The sequence below is a fragment of the Taudactylus pleione genome, unplaced genomic scaffold (genome assembly GCF_031769625.1).
Source record: "Taudactylus pleione unplaced genomic scaffold, aTauple2 ptg000179l, whole genome shotgun sequence".
In the NCBI taxonomy this organism is placed as follows: Eukaryota; Metazoa; Chordata; class Amphibia; order Anura; family Myobatrachidae; genus Taudactylus; species Taudactylus pleione.
The window spans coordinates 1,261,017-1,285,634 of NW_028284581.1; positions in this window are offsets into that span (position 1 = coordinate 1,261,017).

Sequence of the window (24,618 nt, forward strand, 5' to 3'; positions counted from 1 at the left end):
TGCTGCACAACCATCAGCTTCCATACAGTACAAATCGAAAGGTTTTTCATAATCAGGTATTCCCAATGCAGGTGCTCTTGTCAGACTATCCTTAAGATTAAGGAAAGCCTGCTCTGATTCCTCTGTGTGTATGACAGGATCGGGCTTTGAGGAAGAGACTAAGGATCTCATTCAGAGTCGGTCGTAAGTGGCCGCTCGGTCGTACGCCTAACGACCGAGAAATTGAAAAAGGAAGCAATTGCATGGCCGGTCGGTCACAACCAAAGTGATGCCCATATGTGAACAATACACCTCCTCTAGCTAGCGAGTGATAGCAGCTAGCGATCGAGTCAATCATTGTCAGTCGTTGTCAGTCGCTGTATGTTAATTTTCTTCTGATGGTTGCGGCCGCTTGTGTTGTATTGTCATTTAGTTCATGCTGATGTTTTACTGGTAGTGCGTTTGTAAATAAAAAAAGGTTTTAAACCAGGATTTTGGAATAATAATGTTGTGTTGTTGTTAAATGCATGTTAAAATTAACGAAAAACCGCATAGAATAAGCCATCTCCATGAAGTTTATTTATTCTTATTATTCGTTAATGCTAACGCAGCTGAATCAATTACAAGCCAATTATCAGTGTTATTAGCTTCAACAAACGATTATTAGCTGCTTGCATTGTGTGGCTCAAAATAGAAACATCAATCCTAACATCAATAACATTCGATATTATTGATTGTACCCTGGGGCTTTTGCTAGAGCACGTACCCAACCTCAAGCTGTATGATCAGCCAGGCCTTGAACCTGCTAGCAGAGTGATGTTTTACTACTTCCTGCCTTCTATGTCGGTCATAGCAGGAAAATTATGTACGCCCCTAAAACGCCCTCAAAACGCTGAGGCACGCCTGCATTTTCAGACCACCACCCCCATCAACACCCACAAATGCCCTTTCATGTCAATCAACTCTCGGAAGCCACTTCTTGCTCATAAGCCATACGATCTACAGCATTTTGGATCGCAAAGCCTCATACGCACATGTGCACAACTAACCGTGCGCATGCGTGGTTTGGAAACATCAGATGCGTACGACCGAGCGGCCGCTTACGACTGACTCTGAATGAGGTCCTAAGTCCTGTAATGGCAAGGCCAAATTAGAAAAATCTGGGATCCACATTCTGCAGAATCCACACATTCCCAAGAAGGTATGGATTTGCTGCTTTTTCTGCGGTAGTGTCATGGTCTGTATGGCTTGGATTCTGTCATTTATCAGATGTCGTATCCCCTGGGTTAGGCAATGTCCCAAGTATTTAACCCTGGACTGGCATGGCTGTAGTTTGTCCTTAGCAACCTTGTGTCCTGTTTGCGAGAGATGAAGCAATAAAAGTTTATTATTATTTAAACATGACATAAACGAATCAGAACATAACAATAAATCGTCCACATATTGTATTAGAACAGATCCATTGGCAGGTTGAAAAGATTGTAAACAGTCGTGTAAGGCCTGGGAGAAGATACTGGGGCTGTCTATGAAACCCTTTGGCAATTGTGTCTATGTGTATTGTACACCCCTGTATATAAAATCGAATAGGTACTGACAGTCAGGATGAAGAGGTACAGAGAAGAAAGCAGAGCAGAGGTAAATGACAGTGAAATGGGTTGCATTTGGTGGGATCTGTATAAGAATGACAGCTGGATTTGGCACTATGGGAAATTGGCTCTCTACTACCTTATTAACCCCTCTGAGGTCTTGTACCAGCCTGAAACCCCTCCCACCACTTTTCTTCACAGGGAAGATGGGACTGTTAGCTACACTTGCTGTATGGACTAAAATTCCCTGCTGTAATAACTGCTCAATTATGGGATAAACCCCTATCTCTACCTCCTGTTTTAATGGGTACTGGGGAATTTTTGGAGCATGCCTCCCACTTTTTAGATTTACCATTACGGGAGCTACATTTGCCATTAATCCATTGTCCTGTCCATCCTTGGTCCAAAGTGAATCTGGTATTTGGGATAACATTTTATCTACCTAAGATGGATTTTTACCTGAACCAGTAGAGTGATACATTAACCTTTGGGGAGTGTCCAACATATCCCTCACCTCATGCGCAACTCTCTCTGGGATATCTAGAAATATACCATCAGGGGTACAATATATGACATCCCATCTTACATAACAAATCCCTTCCCAGTTGGTAAGTCGGAGCTGCTGCTGCCTGGAGAAAAGAATGCCTGGTATGCAATGGCCCGATAGTAACCTCTGTAGATTTGGTTAAAGGATAATGTTGCACTTTACCAGTTACACCCATTGCTGGTATTGTGTCACTGGTCACCTGTAAATTAGCTGGAGATTTTATCACTGATCTGGTCACCCCTGTGTCTATAAGAAAAGGATATTTTGTACCAGCTACATCAACCATCACCACCGGTTCTTCCCTAGTACTTCCTGTTAACCTGACTATCTGTAGACTACAGGTATGACCTGACTCCTAGCATTGACTCTCACTCTCTAATACAGCATTTAAGGCCACAATTGGAGCTGGTGACTGTGGGAAATTCCCTTCACTCTGTGTATATCCCTTATGTGGATATCCAGGTACTCCCTGGTCCTACCTTCTTCACCTTGCAGTTCCTACTTACATGTCCCTCTTGGTTGCAGTTAAAGCACCGTAGTGAGTGGGGTGGGTGAAAAGGTTGCTGTATGGGTTGAGTGGTAGAGAAAGATTGTGGGTGTGGATAGGGATTTTGAGGGTAATATGGTGGCTGTGGATAGTATGGGTTTTTGTGGCTGTGTTTGATAAGTGGGGTAGGGCTGTGTTTGTGGTGGTGCAGGATTGGTGAGGGCATGTAGCTGTGCAGGTGCATGTGTGTCTGGTGGCTGTGATGTTACATTCATTCCTTCTAGAGCTTAATAAGTAACAGCCATTAGCTTCTCGCTCTGGGTCTCTCTCTTCTTGAGGATGTTTTTATCATGCTCAATAGTGGACTCCCTAAGTGTGTCTACAGTAACTCCTCTCCAGCCAGGTAGCGAGGTCTGGACTCGGGTTTTTAGATGTCTTTAAGACCATCCATAAGCACCGTGATGACCATTTCCCTATGGTGAGTGCTATCTATGATATCTTCTATCCCAGTGTACTGGGTGATAGCCTGCAGAGCTCGGGTACAGTAATCCTCTGCAGATTTACTCTCCTTTTGTTTTATGGTGAAAATTTTACTCCAGTTAACTACTACTGGAAAATATTCACCCAATTGAGTTATTATGCGGGTAATGTTACCTTGGTTACCCTCATCTGTTAAGGGACCATCTCCAATAGGCAATCTGTGATAAGATTTTTCACATCGGTATTGTGTGGAAGACAAGCCCTTAACACCACTCGCCAATCCTTATTGGTTGGCTTGTGAGCATTACCCAAATTTTTCAAAAATCTTTGACATTTTGCTAATTCCTTTTTAAGGTCAGGGAAGTCATTCATTATGGAATTTAGCTCCGCTCTTTTCCAAGGACAATGTATTGCTACCTCCCTTGTGGGCACTACACCATTTGCATCCAGATTCCCATTGGGATGGGATGGAGACTGTTACCTTTTGACCTTGTTACCTGGTTGGGGATTTAGTCTATTACTACTACTTATAGGGTTAACAAATTCCTCTACAGGTGCAGTGGATGTTAACACTTCCTGTACTACCACTGATGAAGATGGGGCCACCACTCGTGCTTGTTATGATGGAGCATCTAACATGTGTACAGCATGGGAAATGGCAGACATAACAACAGGTTAATCATCCGCATCATAAACATTTTCCTTGTGATTACTCAAGAGAGGGTACAAGTTACCTGTTACATTTTTATGAGTTTTTACATCGACTGTACCTCCAACCCATCCACATAGGGCAGTGGTGGTGCATGTGAACCACTGGCAATACCTTCCGCAATGCTACCTTGCTGTGCGTGCACGCTCTTTTGCGGCATGCACACACTGCAGTTTAGCGCTCTATGCGCACTCCGCTGCATCGTGCACGTGACGCTGGTTTGCGTCGCATGCAAAACCTTAAACCACATATCCCCCTCATGCTGCCATAACTTTAAACAATCGTTATACTTTATCTTTTCATTCGAGAGTGCACCATACAGATGCTATCTTGGACATTGTTCAATACCTCCTTATCAAAGCTACCAATTCTGGGAAACGGTTTCTCACTTTTCCTCGTCATTTTAAACCATACATCACAGTACCTAGTTGCATAAGCACCGTACCTAGTAGGCATAATATGCCGTGCCGACCCAAGCGGTGCTTCCAACAGCAGCACATCATCTAACGTCTCTACCATTTACTTGGCTCCCATCTTTGGGAAAATAACGCCAACATTTTCACTAGAGATTTAGGGCCTGATTCAGACCCGGACGCTATTTGCGGATGCTCGTTCTTAAAAAGGGGTCGGATATTTAAATTGAGCGCTTGCTCTTTGCGGTGTGTTGACGCCTCAATGTCTTAGCGAACGTCAGAAAAATGCGCTCGCTATTTTGTAAAGACGCCCTTTTGCTGTTCGCATCAAACGTCATCTCCATTATTTATTAGATTAATCGGGAACATCGAAAGGGATCTGAACTGCTCGCAGTGCTTGAGGTAGGATTTACTTCCCACTATCACTGCGAGCAGTTCAGGCTAAAAGACAACCAAGTGACGTAGTCGATGACGCTCCTTTACTAATTAGGCACTCCCATTAAACGCCAATTTGACCGTTAGGCACGCCTGCGTTGGGATCTCCACTCCCCCATTTTCAAGCACCATCCCCTGTTACCACCCACAAACGGTACATTCTGTCAATTAAATTAGCAGCCCCTCGTTGTTTTACGAGTGCACGAGTTCCGACTGCAATGACTGGTTTGCGCATGTGCATTGCGAACCATACGCATGCGCAGTTGTGCGAACATCGCTCAGAGCAAACGTGCGGCCGCCTACGAGCGGCTCTGAATTAGGCCCTTAGACCGGTGAAAGAACGTCAAGGCTACTTTCACTTACCTGTAGACGATATTAACAGGATGCGCCCACACACCTATGGAAGAATAACCAGGCTGCTTCCTAATCACTTTTTGACTACCTTTCACTGCTAGCATTTAGGCATTCCAATAACACCTACCCTTTTCAGTGATTTTGTCCACCCTCTGCTCAGTTCACAATCACAATTTGCCACAACTGTGCGGTTCAATTACAACGCTCAATAACCTTAACTGATCACTGAATGCTGCAATCACACTGAGAGCTGATACCTACAACAAAGTCAACTACACCTGCTTATGTGTATAGACTGCGGTATCCACTACCAAGCCACTAGGCCGACACCAGGCACCTAGCACTTAAGGGTCCTACGATACCCTTAACTAGGGAACATGTTACCCCTACCAACAAATGTTCACTGTTACATGCAGAAAAATAAACGTTTCCCCAGATTATGGAAACACTGATCAAGATATTTACAACAATGCTATCTATCAATATCACAATGCAATGTCAACGGCTTTGTTTGAAACACATGGCAGCAATACAATACAGGAAATACGTATACGCTATTGTGCGACTAGTCGCATACACAATATTGCGACTGCTACACAAAACGTATTATTACCCTTAAGCTATTGTGTGACTTCCCCTTTTAACATGAAGTTCTATCAACAAAGGAAAACAAACTTTTTCCTCCCTTGTCCCTGGATTCTAATCAGTGCTCCTTGACCTCACACAATAACGGGTAGCGGGCTCTCAGCAACAAAGTGGTAGCAGGTATTCAAAGGCACAATGCATTCTTTCCTGTATATGGCGCCTCCACCCTTTTGCTGAGAGATTGCTGACCGAGTATTACCTTATGACTGTTAGCGTGTTTTCACACTGCGAGCCCCCAAATATTGATTACTACCTATCTATACACTCTAAAATTGTCGCTGTTTAGCGTTATGAGTCGCACAAGAAATAATTGCTTTCAGACTTTGATTGTGGTTCCAAAGCACAAAAAGTTATTATTCACCATAAAAACAGATAGTTACATGCTGTGATCTAAATACAATTAGCGCAAACAAATTATACAGACACAAGGTACAGTCGTTACATACGCACGTGCTCTGGATCCAGATCCCGGCATCAAAGATGAAACCTCCGTCAACAGCAAAGCAAGAAGACTGGCATCTAGTTTCAGAGAGCCCACATATATACTCTTACAGGGATAGGCAATACAATGGAACAGTTTGGCATAATTCCATTGGTTCTTCTTCCTGGTTCTTCTGTTACAATACAGTTCATAGGTCAGTTCATATGGTCACAGTCCAGCCTCCAACAGCTCTTTGTGTCCATTTTCCCGCTGCATAACAAATCTAAGCTGGCTACATTACAGGATACATTTTAATGTTTAACTCTCTATGATCCATAACTTGCAGACACATGTTGCGATTTCTTTCCCGATGGAACCAGAAATATGCAAAGACACAGTGGTTTAGAATGACACCAAACACGGTCTGCTTATCATGTACTAAACCTTAGATATAAAATAACATGTATTTCACAACATTACTGATAATGAATAAAACCTTAAATATTAACCTTAATGCTAGGGAACCTTTTTATGTAAGTGTGCAGAGTGTAAGTATTGGGGTCTTGAGAAAAGACCCTAGTTAGTGTTGAGTGACTACGTGTTTTGTGGAGTACACGGTGGTACTTGTTTTTCAGGGTTGATCATATTATACGTTTTAGTAACTGTCTTTATTTATATACTGAGGACTTTTAATATCTTTCTATTGCGTGGGAATCGCACAATGCTAAATAATAGCATCGCCGTATGTACTTATAATGTATGAGATTCACTAAAATGGCGCTGGGCGGCCAGTAGCAAAATGGTGTCCTGTTGCCATTCGCAAAATGGCGTTGTGCAGATTTAATTTTAAACAGATTCTGTCTCAGCCAATTATCCAGCTTCGACAAACGTCTGATTTTTAAACGAATATCTGTTTAGAGGCCCATTTCTAGCAACCATCACTCCAGTGTTCTAATGGTACATTGCAGGGCCGGCTCTAGGTGTGTTCGACCAGTGCAGTCCAACAGGGGCACCACCCATAGAGGGGGCACCCCTCCCCAACATTCCATTTTCAGTGGGACAGTACTGTCCCGCTGTTTCACCCGTGGGTGGAAGTGGCCCGCGGGTGGTCAAATTGGGAGGTTGGAGACCCCCACCACCGCAGCTGTGCAGCAGTGCCAGTGTGGCATCCATTCAGTGATGGGAGAGGGCTGGGGGAAGCCCAGCTAGTGAGGCTCCCCCCAGCCTGATGTTATTTGGAGGCATGCCATGCGGACACACCTCCAAATAACGTCACGTAGGGGTATGGCCTATGGTAATTAGGCCACGCCACTATTTTTGTTGGGGCGATGTTGGAGAGAACTACAGTATAAAGAGCTGGCACAGGGTGCTCTGACCCCTGGAGCTGGCCCTGGTACATTGTGTTTGCTAAGCGTGTTAGAAGACTGGTGGATGATTAGAAAACTCTTGAAAACCCTTGTACAATTATGTAAGCACAGCTGAAAATGGGTTTGCTCGTTAAAGAAGCTATGATTATTATTATTACATTTTATTTATAGGGTGCCACACGTGGTCTGCAGCGCCATACATACAGTAAAGGGTACACAGAACATTACATTACAATACAGTAGCCAAAGTATAAACAGAACACAAGTAACAATTAGCAACATAATTCTCCATACACAGTACAGCTCTGAAGGTGAAGGCTGTCACAGAAATACTAGAGAAAAAGGCTTTGAGACAGACAGTGAGGAGGAGGACTCTGCTCCTAGGAGCTTACAATCTAGGGGAAGGGGGAGACAGACAGATGACATGAGGCATGAGTGTGTGGACGGGGACCTGAGTGCAGGAGGTAAGCAAGGCAGGAGGGACAGAGATCTGGTAACATGGTTATGTGGTGGAAGGGTATGCTTTGATGAACAGGTGGGTTTTCAGTGCACGTTTGAAGCTCTGCAAGGTCGGGGAGAGCCTGATTGAGTGAGGGAGCTCATTCCAACAGAGGGAGGCTGCACGGGCAAAATCTTGGATACGAGCATGAGATGAAGTAACCAGGGTGGAGGAGAGGTAACAGTCATTGGCAGACCAGAGTGGGTGGGAGGGAGTATGTAAGGAGATGAGGTTGGAGATGTAGGGAGCAGTGGTGTTAGAAAGGGCCTTGTATGTGAAGGTGAGGAGTTTGAAGAGGATTCTGTAGGGGAATGGGAGCCAGTGCAGGTTTTGGCAGAGGGGAGCAGCAGAAGTGGAATTGCGGGAGTGGAAGATAAGTCTAGCTGCAGCATTGAGAACAGACTGGAGGGGGCAAGATGGCAATGTGGGAAGCCAGTAAGGAGAAGGTTGCAGTAATCAAGCTGAGAAATAATTAGTGAATGAATAATCAGTTTGGTAGCATTCTGAGAGAGGAAAGGCCTAATGCGAGCAATGTTACGTAGCTGGAACCAACAGGATTGAGCCAGAGATTGAATGTGGGGGGTGAAGGAGAGGGTGGAGTCAAGGGTGACACCCAAACAGCAAAGTTGAGGGACAGGTGAGATGATGGTGTTGTCAACAGTGATAGCTAAATTGGTTGGAGTGGAGACTTTATTAGGGGGAAAAATGATGAGTTCGGTTTTGTCCATGTTGAGCTTCAGAGAGCACTCGGACATCCAGGAAGAGATGGTGGAGAGGCAGCTGGATACCTGAGAGAGGACAGAAGGGGAGAGTTCAGGAGAGGAGAGGTATAGTTGCGTGCCATTGGCATAGAGGTGGTATTGGAGGCTGAAAGAGCTGATGAGTTCTTCTACTGTAGTGGTATACAGGGAGAAGAGCAGTGGCCTTCCTTTGAGCTAGTTGAGTATCTGGAGCATCACATTTGTGGGTTCGATTATACTCTCCAAATGGCCAGAAAAAGAGCACTTTCATGTAACAGTCTATTCTTGTTCTCAGAAATTAAGGCTATTCCATGTGAGAAATTGCCAAGAAACTGAACATTTCCTACAATGGTTTGTACTACTCCCTTCAGAGAACAGCACAAACAGGCTCTAACCAAAGTAGAAAGAGAAGTGGGAGGCCCCGGTGCACAACTCTGCAAGAAGACAAGTACATTAGAGTCTCAAGTTTGAGAAATAGATGCCTCACAAGTCCTCAACTGGTAGCTTCATTAAATGGTACCCACAAAACGCCAGTGTTAACGTCTACAGTGAAGAGGCGACTAAGGGTTGCCGGCCTTCTAGGCTGAGTGGCAAAGAAAAAGCCATATCTGAGACTGACCAATAAAAGGAAAAGATTAATATGGGCAAAAGAACACAGACATTGGATAGAGGAAGATTTGAAAAAAGTGTTATGGCAGACGAATCGAAGTTTGAGATGTTTGGATCACACAGAAGAATATTTGTGAGATGCAAAACAAGTGAAAAGATGCTGAAAGAGTGCCTGACGCCATCTGTCAAGCATGGTGGAGGTAATGTGATGGTCTGGGGCTGCTTTGGTGCTGGTAAAGTGGGAGATTTGCACAAGGTAAACAGGATTTTGAATAAGGAAGGCTATCACTCCATTTTGCAACTCCATGCCATACCCTGTGGACAGCGCTTGATTGGAGCCAATTTCCTCCTCCAACAGGACAATGACCCAAAGCACACCTCCAAATGATGCAATAACTATTTAGGGAAGAAGCAGGTAGCTGGTATTCTGTCTGTAATGGAGTGGCCAGCGCAGTCACCAGATCTCAACCCCATTGAGCTGTTGTGAAGCAGCTTGACAGTATGGTATGCAAGAAGTGCCCATCAAGCCAATCCAACTTGTGGGAGGTGCTTCAGGAAGCGTGGGGTGAAATTCTTTCAGATTACCTCAACAAATTAACAACTAGAATGCCAAAGTTCTGCAATGCTGTAATTGCTGCAAAAGGAGCATTCTTTGATGAAAGCAAAGTTTGAAGGACAAAATTACCATTTCAAATAATAATCATTATTTCTAACCTTGCCAATGTCTTGACTATATGTTCTATTTATTTTGCAACTCATTTGATAAATAAAAGTCAGTTTTCATGTAAAACATGAAATTGTTTGGGTGACCCCAAACTTTTGAACGGTAGTGTATCTGCCGGTATTCTTAAGGAGAGTGCATTGTGTCTATTATGTATGTTTTTTAATCAGTGTGAGAAATACATTTTATAAAATTTACACTGTCCTCCAGTATATAATTTTGAAAAATACTGGTTTTCTAGTACATCTTTGTGGGAGTAGGTCCCATATTCTGCATATTAACCTTTGTAGAACCAATAAGGTAAGCCAGAATTTGCGTTAATTTATTGAAAAGAACCGAGCAAAAATCGAGTTGCTCATCCCTAATATATTATATAGTACTGTGCAAAACTTTTAGGCAAGTGTGGAAAACTTGCTGCAAAGTAAGAATGATTTTAAAAAGTGTTAATAGTTTATTTTTATCAATTAACAAAATTCAAGGTGAATGAACAGAAGAGAAATCTAAATCAAATCAATATTTGGTATGATATTTGTTATATTGTTTGTATCCCTGAGGAAAGGACTATAAAAGTCCTGAAACGCAGGATTAAACAGATTTGTCTACTTATTTTATAGTGACTAGCAATCCCACACATTTATTTCAAAGAAATGTTCCAGTTGAGAAGCACCCACTGCTGTTAATTATAATTCAATGTGATTTCCGATCATGGACTCTACATTGCACTTGTTCAGTGAAAATAGTTATGCAATAGTTCTATCACTTCCAGCTGCAACTCTTGAAATGATTCCTCTTCCCGGTAAAAGATTGTTCAGCGCACAGCTGATGTGATGGTAGCCAGCCCACATAGAATAATTGAACAAATATGTGCATTTTTATCACATCATTCAGCTGTTAGCTGTCTATAGTCAAAGCAAACAGTCTGAAATGTTAGAGCCATCAATGTACATGCAGACTCCAGTATAAAACAACTGTTTCACTCATTCTTTGATAACTTTACTAAATGTAGTTAGTGCTCTTTATTGTATTTTGTATTTTGTATGAACAGCCTACATATATTTTAGTCACATAATGAAAATAGTGGCTATTGTGTAATTAAAGGCATTTTGTTGAATCACAGTTTGTCTGTTTCAACATGAACTTTGACCTCTTAGCATTTGAAAAACTAACGTAAAATAACTAACGCTAATGAATGGTGTTCAATTGATTTGTATGACTTACATGGAGAGTGATAAAGTGGAGAGAGATAAGGTACCAACCAATCAGCTCCTAACTGTCATATTTCAAAAACAGCCTGTAACATGACAGTTAGGAGCTGTTTGGTTGGTACCTTATCTCTCTCCACTTTATCACTCTCCAAGGCTTAGTACATCGCCCCTACAATGAGTAGGAATGATACATCTGCCTATGATTAAAAGCAGTAGATGTCTAGTTAGGGCTAAGTAGCTGTATGGGGAAAAGTAATGAACAGTGCTTTGTCAAAGTTATCACAAGGTTTATAGTGGCAATTTATTTAAAAGCAAAACCAGGTTAATTTAGACTTTTAAAATATTTGCCGCTTTAAATCCATAATCAAATATCAACACAAATTTGCAATTTTGACGAATCGCGCTGCTCCCTATAGTATGATATAATTACATTGTTTCCTGTATGTTGAGCAAAACTCTACATATATCCATTTTGAATTTAGGTATATTAGCCTATTTTAATGGTTCTAATCGTCCCACAAGTAAATAATTACATAGTGTGATAGGATCATTGGTAAAGTGGTCTGTGGCAGGTACATTTGTCCCAGATTCCTGTCTTATGTGTTTTAAACCTCCAGGAGAAAGTCTGCAGTATAGCAGGCTTGAGTTTCTGCTTTTTGAAAAGCCGGTTTGGGACCTGGGGGTTGTGGGTGAGAGGAGAGGGAGGGCTCCACCCACGGCCACTCCAGGTTTTGGTTCTCGCAGCCTGGTAACAGGCTTGTTAGGGTTTCCACCTGAGAGTGGTCAAGATAAGCCTAGTTTGGATAAGGCTGAGTGTCTCACCTGGGAGAGCAGGCAGGGAGTTTGCTCAGAGACTCTTGGAAACCTAACTGTGAGTGTTGTGCTGTGCTTTTGTTGCTGGCGAGGGCATTAGGCCCTGCCAGGTTCTGGTAGAGAGGGAACTACCTGTGAAGTTAGTGCCCCGACAGGGCTAGGATTTATATTTATGTTTTCTTTATATTTCTGACATTGTACAATAAAGACTGGCGCCGACCAGCTTTTGCTTGCATCCAGACTGGTGTGCTGCTTCCCTGCTGCTGTGTGTGTGTGTAAGGAAGGAGTCCTCTACCCAGGAGAGGGACCCCCTAACCTAACTGTGTCACAATATGGTGGAGAATGCGGGCAACCACACACACTGAAGTTGCAGCAAGAGGAAAACTTTCCATTTAAAAATTAAAGGGACAGACACCCAATTTGTAAGTGTGGAAATAACGCTGTGTCCTTGGAGTCCCATAGAGGAGGCGTCAGCCAATGCTCAGAGAGGCAAGGTTCAGCTTCCAACCTACACCCCAGGACAAAATGGAGGACATTATTAAGGCTTTGCTCCAAGCTACAGCAGCTCAGCAGGAGACAAACAAACTTCAGCAGGAATCTACCAGAGCTCAGCAGGAATCTACCAGGGTGCAACTGTTGGCCTTGGAGACAGCCCAGAGGCAACAACAGGTCGCCATCGAGGAAACCTGCCAGGCCATAAAAGAGGTGGTACAGCACCTGCTCACCCAGCCCAGAGATGTTGCTACTGGTCCTCCCACCCCCACTCACTCCGTACGAGCCAGTCACTTCCTCCAAAAGATGACTTCGGGCGATGATGTGGAGGCCTATCTCACCGCGTTTGAAAGAACGGCCGAAAGGGAGAGTTGGCCCAAGGAGCAGTGGACAAGTCTGGTGGCACCTTTTTTGTCTGGGGAGCCACAAAAGACCTATTTCGACTTATGCCTGGCTGATGCCAAGGACTATAAAAAACTAAAACAGGAGATCCTAACTCGCTTGGGAGTCACCACCTTTGTTCGTGCCCAATGGGTCCACCGCTGGGAGTTCCATAGGGACAAGCCTCCACGTTCACAGATGCATGACCTCGTCCATCTGTCCTCAAAATGGCTACAGCCCGAGACGCTGACGGGCCCACAGATCGTGGATAGGGTCGTGATGGACCGGTACCTGCGATCATTACCTGTGACTCTGCGCAAGTGGGTGAGCCATGCAGACCCTAAATCCGCGGACCAGTTGGTTGAGCTGGTGGAGAGGTACGTGGCGGCTGAGGAGCTGATGAGTATGCCCCACCGAGTCCCGATGGCGCACTGGTGAACTCCCACAGACACTGGTAAGACTGTTCCAGGGGAGAAGGGTGCTGGGTGGTGGAATGTACCTAAGACTGAGAGTGTAGAACCTGGAGACAGGCCTGCCAGGCCAGGAAGGTTCTTGCCCCATAAACGACTAGACATTAATATGACTCAGTGTTTCCGATGTGGTGGCTTCGGCCATATTGCCGCTAATTGTTCACTTACAACTGAACCTATGCAATGTGATACTGCTCATGTCTACCGCAGGGGGTCTTTCTTTGCACAGACAGCCTGTATGGCTGACCGGCAGGCTGAGACTGATAAGCACATGTGTGTACTCACTGTAGATGGCAACCGAGTAGAGGCACTGTTAGACTCTTGTAGCTTGGTGACACTTATAAAAGCTGAGCTGGTGAACCCCTTGTGGCATACTGGGAAAACTGTTGGTGTGAACTGCATACATGGGGATACTCGATATTATGTTACGGCCGAGGTGAACATCGAGACACCATGTGGCTCTGCTATAGTTTCTGTGGGTTTGGTGCATGGTCTGGTGTACGATGCAATATTGGGGAGAGACTTTGCTCACTTCTGGAAGTTGTGGGAAAGCCGTTTTGTTCCAGAGGTGAACAACCCTGATCCATTTGAGAAGGTTGTCGATGTAGTGGAGGAGGGAGTTTCTTCTGAGTCAGAGTTATTCTCTTTTTCTACTATGGTTGGCAAACTAGAGAATGCGGAACGTGACGGTGGCCCGCCAACTGATGTGCCTCCCATTGAGGTGGGAAGTGTTGTTGGGCCAGGTGATTGTCTGCCTGATTTAGAGGTCAGAAGAGAGGTCTTTGCCGTGGAGCAGTTGAATGACCCTACTTTGGTAAAAGCCAGGGAGAATGTAAAAGTAGTTGATGGTAAACCCGTAGACCCTGATAGTCCTTTGTCCTATCCCCACATGGCAATGTGTCAGGATTTGTTATATCAGGTGACTAAGAAGGGGGAAGATATTGTGGAACAACTAATAGTTCTCAAAGCCTACAGAAGAACAGTGTTGGATCTGGCCCATGGTCATATAACGGCAGGCCATCTAGGGGTAGAGAAAACCACTGTGCGAATAATGCAGAGGTTTTTCTGGCCCGGGCTTCATAAAGAGGTGTCTGACTTTTGCGCATCCTGCCCTGAGTGTCAGTATCATGCTCCCAGGCCACATTTTAAGGGTCCACTAGTTCCATTGCCTATCATAGAGGTGCCGTTTGAAAGAATAGCGATGGATTTGGTGGGACCCTTAATGAAGTCTGCCAGGGGACACCAGCATATTCTGGTCATAATGGATTACACTACCAGGTACCCGGAAGCGATCCCGTTGCGCAATACGTCAACCAAGACCATTGCCAGAGAGCTAGTTCATGTCTTTAGCAGGCTGGGTATACCCAAGGAGATACTAACTGACCAGGGTACACCGTTTATGTCAAAAGTCATGAAAGAGTTATGCCGCCTGTTCAAAATTGAACAAAGAACTTCGGTTTATCACCCCCAAACCGATGGGCAGGTCGAGAGGTTTAACAAGACGTTAAAACACATGCTTAGGAAAGTGGTCGACAAGGATGGTAGGGATTGGGATTACTTATTGCCGTATTTATTGTTGGCCATAAGAGAGGTTCCCCAGTCCTCCACCGGGTTTTCACCCGTCGACTTGTTGTATGGGAGACACCCAAGGGGGTTACTAGACATTGCCAAAGAGACATGGGAGGGGCAGTCTAGTCCTTACAAAACGGTGATTGAGTATGTTTCTCAAATGCAGGAGAGAATTGCTGCAGTAGTGCCGATAGTGAGAGAGCACCTGGAACAGGCTCAACAGGCACAGCAGAGGGTATACAACCGCAATGCCCGGTTACGCAGCTTTTCTCCTGGGGACAGAGTGTTAGTGTTGGTTCCCACTGTGGAAAATAAACATTTGGCTAAATGGCAAGGGCCCTTTGAAATCTTAGAAAGAGTGGGACAGGTCAATTACAAAGTTTACCAGCCGGGGAAAAGAAAGCCGGAACAGATATACCATATAAATCTATTAAAGCCCTGGAAAGATAGAACGGTACTGTCGGCCTTCCGAGCCCCTCCAGTAAATCCAGGGCCCTTAGTTCCCGAAATGACAGTGGCAAAAACCCTGTCGGCAATTCAACAACAAGAGGTCAAGGAGTTTCTGATCAGAAATAGGGTGCTGTTCTCTGATGTACCTGGGAAAACCTCGGTCATTAAACATGACATAATCACTGACCCAGGGGTTAAAGTTAATCTAAAGCCTTATAGGTTACCAGAAGCACAAAGAGAATTGGTGTCGAAAGAAATTAAAAATATGCTAGAGATAGGGGTTATTGAAGAATCACATAGTGAATGGTCAAGTCCCATTGTGTTGATTCCAAAGCCCGACGGGAGTGTGCATTTCTGCAATGACTTCCGAAAGTTGAACAGTGTTTCAAAATTCGATGCCTACCCGATGCCAAGAGTGGATGAACTGATTGAGAGACTAGGGACGGCAAGGTATTTAACCACTCTTGACCTAACCAAAGGGTATTGGCAAGTACCGTTAACCGAGAGCGCCAAACAAAAGACAGCTTTTTCAGTGCCAGAGGGCTTGTTTCAGTACAAGATGTTGCCCTTCGGGCTACATGGGGCACCTGCTACCTTCCAAAGAATGATGGACAGGATTCTAAGGCCCCATAGATGGTATGCGGCTGCTTATCTGGATGACGTGGTCATTCATAGTCCTGATTGGCAGTCTCACTTACCCAGGGTACAAGCAGTGTTGGACTCCATCTATAAGGCAGGTTTGACAGCCAACCCAAAAAAGTGTTGTCTTGGCATGGAGGAAGTAAAATATCTGGGATACACCATTGGCAGAGGCCTGATAAAGTCTCAGCTCAATAAAGTTGATGCCATACAAAACTGGCCACAGCCTCTGAATAAGAAGCAGGTGAGAGCCTTCTTGGGAATTACGGGGTACTACAGGAGGTTTATACCCAACTTTGCCACCATGGCAGTCCCACTGACTGACCTGACCAAAGGCAAACAAAAAGTCATGGTAGAATGGAGTCCTGAGGCAGAGAAAGCTTTTCAGGAGTTGAAAGTAGCGTTGTGTTCCCAACCAGTCCTGATGACTCCTAATTTTGAAAGGGAATTCATAGTACAAACCAATGCATCAGAAGTAGGTATAGGAGCGGTCCTGTCCCAGAACAAGGAGGGTGAGGAACACCCTATTTTCTATCTAAGTAGAAAGTTGAATGTACATGAGAGAAACTATGCCACAGTGGAGAAGGAAGCGTTGGCCATAAAGTGGGCGTTAGAGGCTCTCAGGTACTACTTGGTCGGAAGAAAGTTCAAATTGATCACTGACCATGCCCCTTTGAAGTGGATGTCCGAAAATAAGGACAGTAATGCGAGAATTACGAGATGGTTCTTGGCGTTACAAACTTTTACATTTTCAGTGGAACACAGGCCAGGAAGCCAGCTGGCCAATGCTGATGCATTGTCACGTGTTCATTGTTTGGGGGCTTCAGTTGTTCCGCCCCACAGGTCGAAACAAAGGGGGGGGGATATGTGATAGGATCATTGCTAAAGTGGTCTGTGGCAGGTACATTTGTCCCAGATTCCTGTCTTATGTGTTTTAAACCCCCAGGAGAAAGTCTGCAGTATAGCAGGCTTGAGTTTCGGCTTTTTGAAAAGCCGGTTTGGGACCTGGAGGTTGTGGGTGAGAGGAGAGGGAGGGCTCCACCCACGGCCACTCCAGGTTTTGATTCTCGCAGCCTGGTAACAGGCTTGTTAGGGTTTCCACCTGAGAGTGGCCAATATAAGCCTAGTTTGGATAAGGCTGAGTGTCTCACCTGGGAGAGCAGGCAGGGAGTTTGCTCAGAGACTCTTGGAAACCTAACTGTGAGTGTTGTGCTGTGCTTTTGTTGCTGGCGAGGGCATTAGGCCCTGCCAGGTTCTGGTAGTGAGGGAACTACCTGTGAAGTTAGTGCCCCAACAGGGCTAGGATTTATATTTATGTTTTCTTTATATTTCTGACATTGTACAATAAAGACTGGCGCCGACCAGCTTGTACTTGCATCCAGACTGGTGTGCTGCTTCCCTGCTGCTGTGTGTGTGTGTAAGGAAGGAGTCCTCTACCCAGGAGAGGGACCCCCTAACCCAACTGTGTCACAATAGTATATGCAACGGCAGCTCTCTTAGTTTATGCACTGTACTTAATGATGGCTGCAAGTATAGCTATCATCCAGTGAGGTAGTAAAAGTATAAAGAAATTGATTTCTTTTGCTAAGAAAAAGTCAATGCACATTACTAAATTGTAGACTAATACACATACATGCCTACCATCCCGGAATTTGCGGCAGGCTCCCGATTTTTTAGGTAACCTCCCGCACCCCCGGAAGGGTAGGGACTTCTCCTGCATTCTGCCCACTTCCTAGTGAAGTGGGCAAAATGGGGAGAATTTCCGCGGGGATTGCGGGTCCCTGTGTAGGGGGCGGGGCTTAATGATGCGATTCTCCATGAATTGCATCATTTAGCCACGCCCCTATTTAAATTAGCACCAATCATGGTAATTTACCGCAAAGGGGGCCCCCCGTCGCAACCCACCTGCCTCTCCTCTCCGGCATCTCCTGGGGAAGAGACAGCAAAGGTAGGCAAGTACTGTATGCTGTTACAGCAATATATATTTTATATTTTTAGGCATCATATTGGAGTGAGGAATTCAAATGTATAGTAGAAAGTTAAAAATAGTTATTCCTATTTGTTTATATTCTATAGTGGACCAATTTTAACAGTTCGGTGTGCTCCAGTGGATCTTATGAGTTCTATCATCAAACTGTGTATGCTCCAGTGAGGGTTGTTGTGATGCCACATAACTGACCCTGAAAGTTAGTTCTATTTTAACGTTATAATCCCAGGACAATTCTCAAACACTGACATGGGCTGGACTATAACTCCAACTGTGGTACTCTAAATAAATATATTGATGTTGTTTTGTGTTGGATAATACAGCCTGTATACAGGCCTGATATTGCCTGGTTGCAGTGGGCTTTCAGGAGTCCTCTACTGCTCTGCAACCCTGTCTCTGTTTTTCACACCAAAGGAGAGAGGCCAGTGTTCTTCCACCAGAAACAGAGAATGCACAAATGATCTGATGCAAAAGGGTTTATTTAAATTTATTATTAATGACACCAAAATGATGCTACAGTAGAGTTGATTACTTCAATTATTTGGGCAACTTGCAAGTATCTCTTCAATAGCTTACACTAGAGGTTTAAATAACAAGATAACACATTAACAGGTACAATCAATTTCACTCTGTAATAACTCTTTAATTCACGTAACCACTATAAGAATTGAACTGTCTGTTCTGAAGATTCATTCATAACCCTACTATGTACTGTATTTCACAAGAATTTTCCTTCAGACCTACTAGGCATATCACAAGAATTAATCTACAGACCTACTTAGTATTTAAATATATAACATCACTGAAGCATAAAAAAGAGCATTCACATGGATTCTGATAGATTCTGAATACTGTAAATGTTCTTTTTAAATAGATGAGGATCTCTAAACCTAAATGCAATGTCCACGACACAATACAATGTACTGAGTTACTGAAGTGACTTTAACGGCATTACCTGGGTCACATTTGACTCTTTATGTGTACATGTTGGTGACCTTACTTGAATAGCTTTGGTGGAGTCCTTAATTTACATGGTACCATTGCTGCACTGTTAAATTATCAACAACAGCAATGTCTATTACAGAAAATAGAAATTGTGTGCGCGTAATAAATCGGTTTATCTCAACAAATCAGTGGATCTTACAAGCTGCATCTACAGTATCTCACCAATTCAAGCTAATTGGGATGGCTGTACAAGTAATTTTATTCCACTGGAACTCTGTTTTATTCTTGATCACCTGAACGTAATGTGGCAGTACAACACCCCATCGCTCTTTTGTTGCAGATTGTTTCCAGGTAGTCTGGGGCAGCTAGTGAAGTTCTGGACTCAATCGCTTTAGGAGCATGGACTATCTGCTAACTTTGGACCTCTTAGCATCTGTTAGCAGCTTTCATCTGCTTCTTCAGGCTTTCTACAGCATTCTGACTCTGTAACAACGGAACTCTCCTCCATCTTATCATAGTTAGCTCTCTCTCTTTCCACTTCTGCAATACACACCACCCTTCCTCAGCCATCTGACATGGCTTGCAGGGAAAGGACCTATTGCTTTTCCTGGCCTCACTCTAAAGGGTCCCTTTGCACCTCTCTATATACATCTTCTCCAATTTACATGCTCTCAAACTATCGTCCCCCTCGATTCCCTGGTGTTTTATGGGGGCTGTAGTCAGTGTCGGACTGGTACATGAAGGGCCGCCTGGGGAATGAAGAGTTAGGGGCCCATGCTTAGTGGGTGTGGTTAGCACCATAGAGGCGTGGCTATCTTTTAGAGAGGACATTACCTGCAGGCAACATGAATACAATAGTGTCTGGGCCCAAATATACTGTACAGTGCTAGCTAAGTTCCAAATATACACGGCGCCGCTAAATTAGTTTGGCAGGAGAGTGGATCTTGGTGTAGTTTCTAAAGAAACATATCAAGCATCCATTATTCTGCTCTGCTAGGTATCTGACCCTCTAATAGCAACAATAACAATAATAATAATTGTAATGCATAATAACAAGGTATGAGTCTAGAACCTGAAATTAGAGGAAGGGATGGGGGCCAGAGGCAGTGGGGCCCACCGGGGATTTGCCCTGTACCCCTGTGGGCCAGTCCAACCCTGGCTGTAGTTATGGACAGCCTCAATTCCTGTGGCTTCAATAGCCATGGCTTCTATCAGGACAAATGTTAAGTTATACCTCAAAACTGCGGGGAATCACGCATCTTTCTGACAGAAACTTAAGACCCTTTAGTCCAGAGTGGTATTATAGCCATTAGTGAGAAGTCAGGTACACAGAAGTTTTCATTTATCTTTTCTACATTTTCTTTTCCATCACATATTTTGCTCTTTTGCTGTGTCTTTGAAAATGCATGTACTGATAATATTGATGTGATTTAAATAGGTTTCCTCAATAATACCAAATAAAGTCCGCTGTAATAAAGTTCTATAATGATAAGATGGTATATTTAAAGGAAAAAGAAATTGATTATGCAATATGTAAACAATTCTGGCAATATTCTGATGCAGAGTGAGCACTATGCCAGTTATTTTTTTTAACATTTATCTTGTCGACACTTATAATGTCAACATGAGCATGTCAACATAGTCATAATATCAGACATAGGCCCGTATTCAATTTGAAGCGAAAAGCCGGAATCCGCGGAAAAGTTTCGCCGATGACGTCATTTCGCCAGGCAGAAAAGTATCGCCATATTCAATTTGAAAGTCTTCTGCCTAGGCGGAAAGTCAATGCAATGTAATAGGTGGAAAAGTGTGTCAAACAAAAATTCTAAGATACTTAAGAACACCCCAAAAAATCACTTTGAATTTGGGGGCAAAAAAAAAAATGTTGTGGGACAAAGTTAAAAACTAGCGAACTAGACTCTGGCGGGGTCCCCAAGTATGCCCCATGTGTTTTTTTTTCATTGCAGTGGCTTGCGGCAGGTGGATTTTTCATGATTTTTTCATCTTAACTTTAGCAACTTCAAAATATGCTGACCCCAAACTTTCAAGTACCCCAAATTTGATGGGATAAGTTATTTTCTGCAAAAAACCCTCCTAAATACTATTCTGCACCACTTATACAAAAACGCTGTTTAGCAGCTATTGAGCACATTTAAAAACACCAAATTCCTTCAGCAAGCCAAATCGGGGGGTACCATAGGGAGCCCCCATGTCAAAGCATCGTTTGAGGGGTGGCAGGCTGATTTCCCCAAAGCTGACAGTACTTTCCGCTTGTTTAAGTTTCGCCGGGACCCGTTTTTGCATACTTTCAAATTGAATACGGGGATATGCGGGCATGCGCGCGATACTTTTCCGCCTACAAATCACGCGATGTAGGCGCAAAGTCTGGGAGGCGGAAAAGTATTGCGGGTCCGCTCAAATTGAATACGGCTCATAATATAATACACATAATGATAGACCAGGTGGACATTCATCATGTTGACACTGATGACATTTCGGCATGATTAGAATGTCGACAAAACGTCATTGGTGGTCTAGCAGTGATTTACCTGGTATGGCGGGTACGGCGATCAGCTAACTTCAGGTGGATCCAGCGGTGCTTACAGTGGTGAGGTGAGCATGCCTAACATCTAACCATCCCCCAAGTACCTAACCCTAACTCCCCCCCATAGCCCTTACACGAACCCTTGGCTGCCGGTCCATGCAGAATGCCGGAATTCAGATGTCGACATTGTGAACATGTCAACATTTTGCACATGCCAACATGTTCTATGTTTTAACAATATCAACATGATTGTTGACTTTGTGGTGTTGACATCTATGTCAACATTGTACATATTGACATTTTGACTACATCCCCACTTGCTCCTTGGACACCCGCACACAGTTTGCATGTATCAAACATTACAATCAGAGAGGTGAAAAGTGGGAGGGAAGGGGTATTTTCGCAGAAGCATGGTTCAGTAAAGGTGTATTCACACAGATGTGTCTTTCTCATACCAGCAATTATGTCTATTCGGATGAGTACATACTGTAATGATGGCCTGTCATAAAGTAGGCGCGTATGCGACCGATTCACCTTGAAATATGTACTCTATTTGTCTTTGCAATTGTTTTTAAGTATTTTGCCCATTTTGCTACCAACTCTACACTCAAAGAAAGCAGGACACAAACTCCACAATTCATTTAGCATGCATTTATATGCAGGTGCTTTATCTATGAGGGATATCCTAGTTTGCTGAGCAATTTCAATCCAGCTACTATAAATTGTGTTTTTTTTCTAGCTACTCTAAACCACTTTATGTTATTCAATCTTTTACATTCCAGAACTTACCTGCATGTTCGGCGCACCCTCCTGCGGTTTTGTCCCATGGGTTCCGACATGATAAAATGACATTATACAAACATCCGGCCAACCAGCTACAGGCAGATCCTGGTCACATGGACAGACCCGCCAAACATCTGAACATGTGCCTCTCTTCGGGTACATAACACGGTTGATTACAGCGGTATGTACCTAGAAAAGCGATTTACATTGCAAAGAACAGCTCTCCCGATAAGAGCTGTCATCTGACAGAGGGTCTTCCGATTTTAACACCCAGAAGTCCCTCTGGTGTCCTTCTGTGCATGCCGGCCATGGGTGGTGATAGTGGGGATCCGATCCCTCTTATGGTAAGCGTATTGATAAGATGCCCATAGGGCTATTGGATAACGCCACCTGAAGGTGGATCCTGAATGTGGCATTACTCACCAGGACAAGCTTAGTACATATGAAAAATGAGGTAAAACCCCGTTTGGCCCGTTTTCCCTTATTTTCCTCTTTAGTACATCCCAACCCTAGTCTGATGATTACTTCTTCAAGTTCCACTCTGCTGAGTTACACATGCAATTTCCTACTGCTCAATCCTGCATACCAGTCAGAATCTTCCGACCTTCCTGCAGACTACATCCAGATCAGTATTCTTCCCCTATACTGCTTATACCAGTTCTCCAGATTTGCATGAAGAGCACTATAATAAGGCCTGCCAACTTCCACAGCGCTCCAGTTATGACTAAAAGCCCTAGGGACCCTGTCCACAATCTAACACCTCTTAATGTCGTAACAATGATGACATGAGAAACAAACAAGTGGTAAGACACAGACAGATAATTACAACATAAGGGGAACATAAGGCATATATGATGTCCCTGAGCAGGGATAACCCCACAGGTTGTAGGAGCAGTGTCCTTTTAATATTTATAATTAATTCCCTTTATTCTGAGATGATTTACATTTTATTTGGTTGCAGCCTATAGGACTTCTGGGACATGTTTAGGGTTTTATATTATTGCTTGATTAATTGTCTCTCTTGCAGGGGCAGTTTAGGGGGCCGGTGGGCAGACTACTCCATTTGGACCCCTTCCACTCTGTGGTGCAGTAGATTCTGGCATTGTGCCAGGGTCTACTGCGGATGCGCAGATCTCTGGTAAGATGGCGCCCGTGTCATTGTACCAGGGACACCAATACTGTGCATACGCAGGTCTCTGGGAACATGGTGCCCGTGCCTTGGTTCTGGGGACACCACTACTGCACATGCGCAAATGTCTGGGAAATTGGCCACTGCACCATTTTCCTTGTGATTTGCGCTGCTACTGCAGCACCAACGTGCACAGCACACCTTGCACCCTTATTAGATACGCCAATGCTCTCTTGCACCTGCAGATCCCCCCTCCCACCCAGTTTGTGGTAGTGTTATTGTTTTTCTTCTTGTGTAGTAAAGAATAATAGTTTTTAGTTGATTGGTTATGTGTTTTAGCTGGGTGCACTTCCCTTTATTTGATTATAGGCCAATGTTCACTACAATAAGTGATTTGTATGCATGGCCTTTTTGGTGATTTTGTCCATTCTATTTATTGTCTGCCATCTTACTAACTTTAATTATGATTCCAGAAACTTCTTAATTAGATGATGTAAAAAAAAATTTGGCCTAAATTAATTCCAACTCCTGTTGTCCAGTGGCTTTATTTTTAGATATGTATAAAGTTGAATTGAATCTTGAAAGCAAACTGCAGATTTTAATTGTGTAAAGCCTGTTAAACTAATGTAGGGATTGGTTGGGTTAAAAGTTGTTGTAATAAAGTTCATACATTCAACTTTTTAATAACACGATAAGCAAACACAGAGCTAATGTGGCTAGATTCTAGAGATCAGTTTTATCATTTCCCAGCTGCAGGCCCCATAGAAATTGTACCGTCTGCTGACCTTCTCCAACATTACTCATTCTGCTGGGGTCCTGAATGGCTTTATCACTGGCTGAAAATGTGTATTTGCTGCCTATAAGGGCCTCTCTTTGGATCCCTCATTAACATACTTGTCAAATCTCCCGTATTGTTTGGAATACTCTCAAATGTTTGGAGAGTCCCACAGGCTTCTAGAAGAGTTGGGCACTCACCTGCATCCTGCCCACTTCCTAGTGATATGGGCTGAACAGGGGGCATGATAACGTTATTCTCTGTGAATTGCTAAATCATAGCCACACCCCCAGTATGTGGTGCCGTGATTTTGTGGCATTGCCTTGCAGGGCCATATGGCACAATTTGTTGCCCCTACACTCTACAGTGACCAGTTCCATCTCCTATCTGTGAAGTTCCCCAGTGGAAAAATATTGGACCAATAAGCAGAACAGATCTCACAC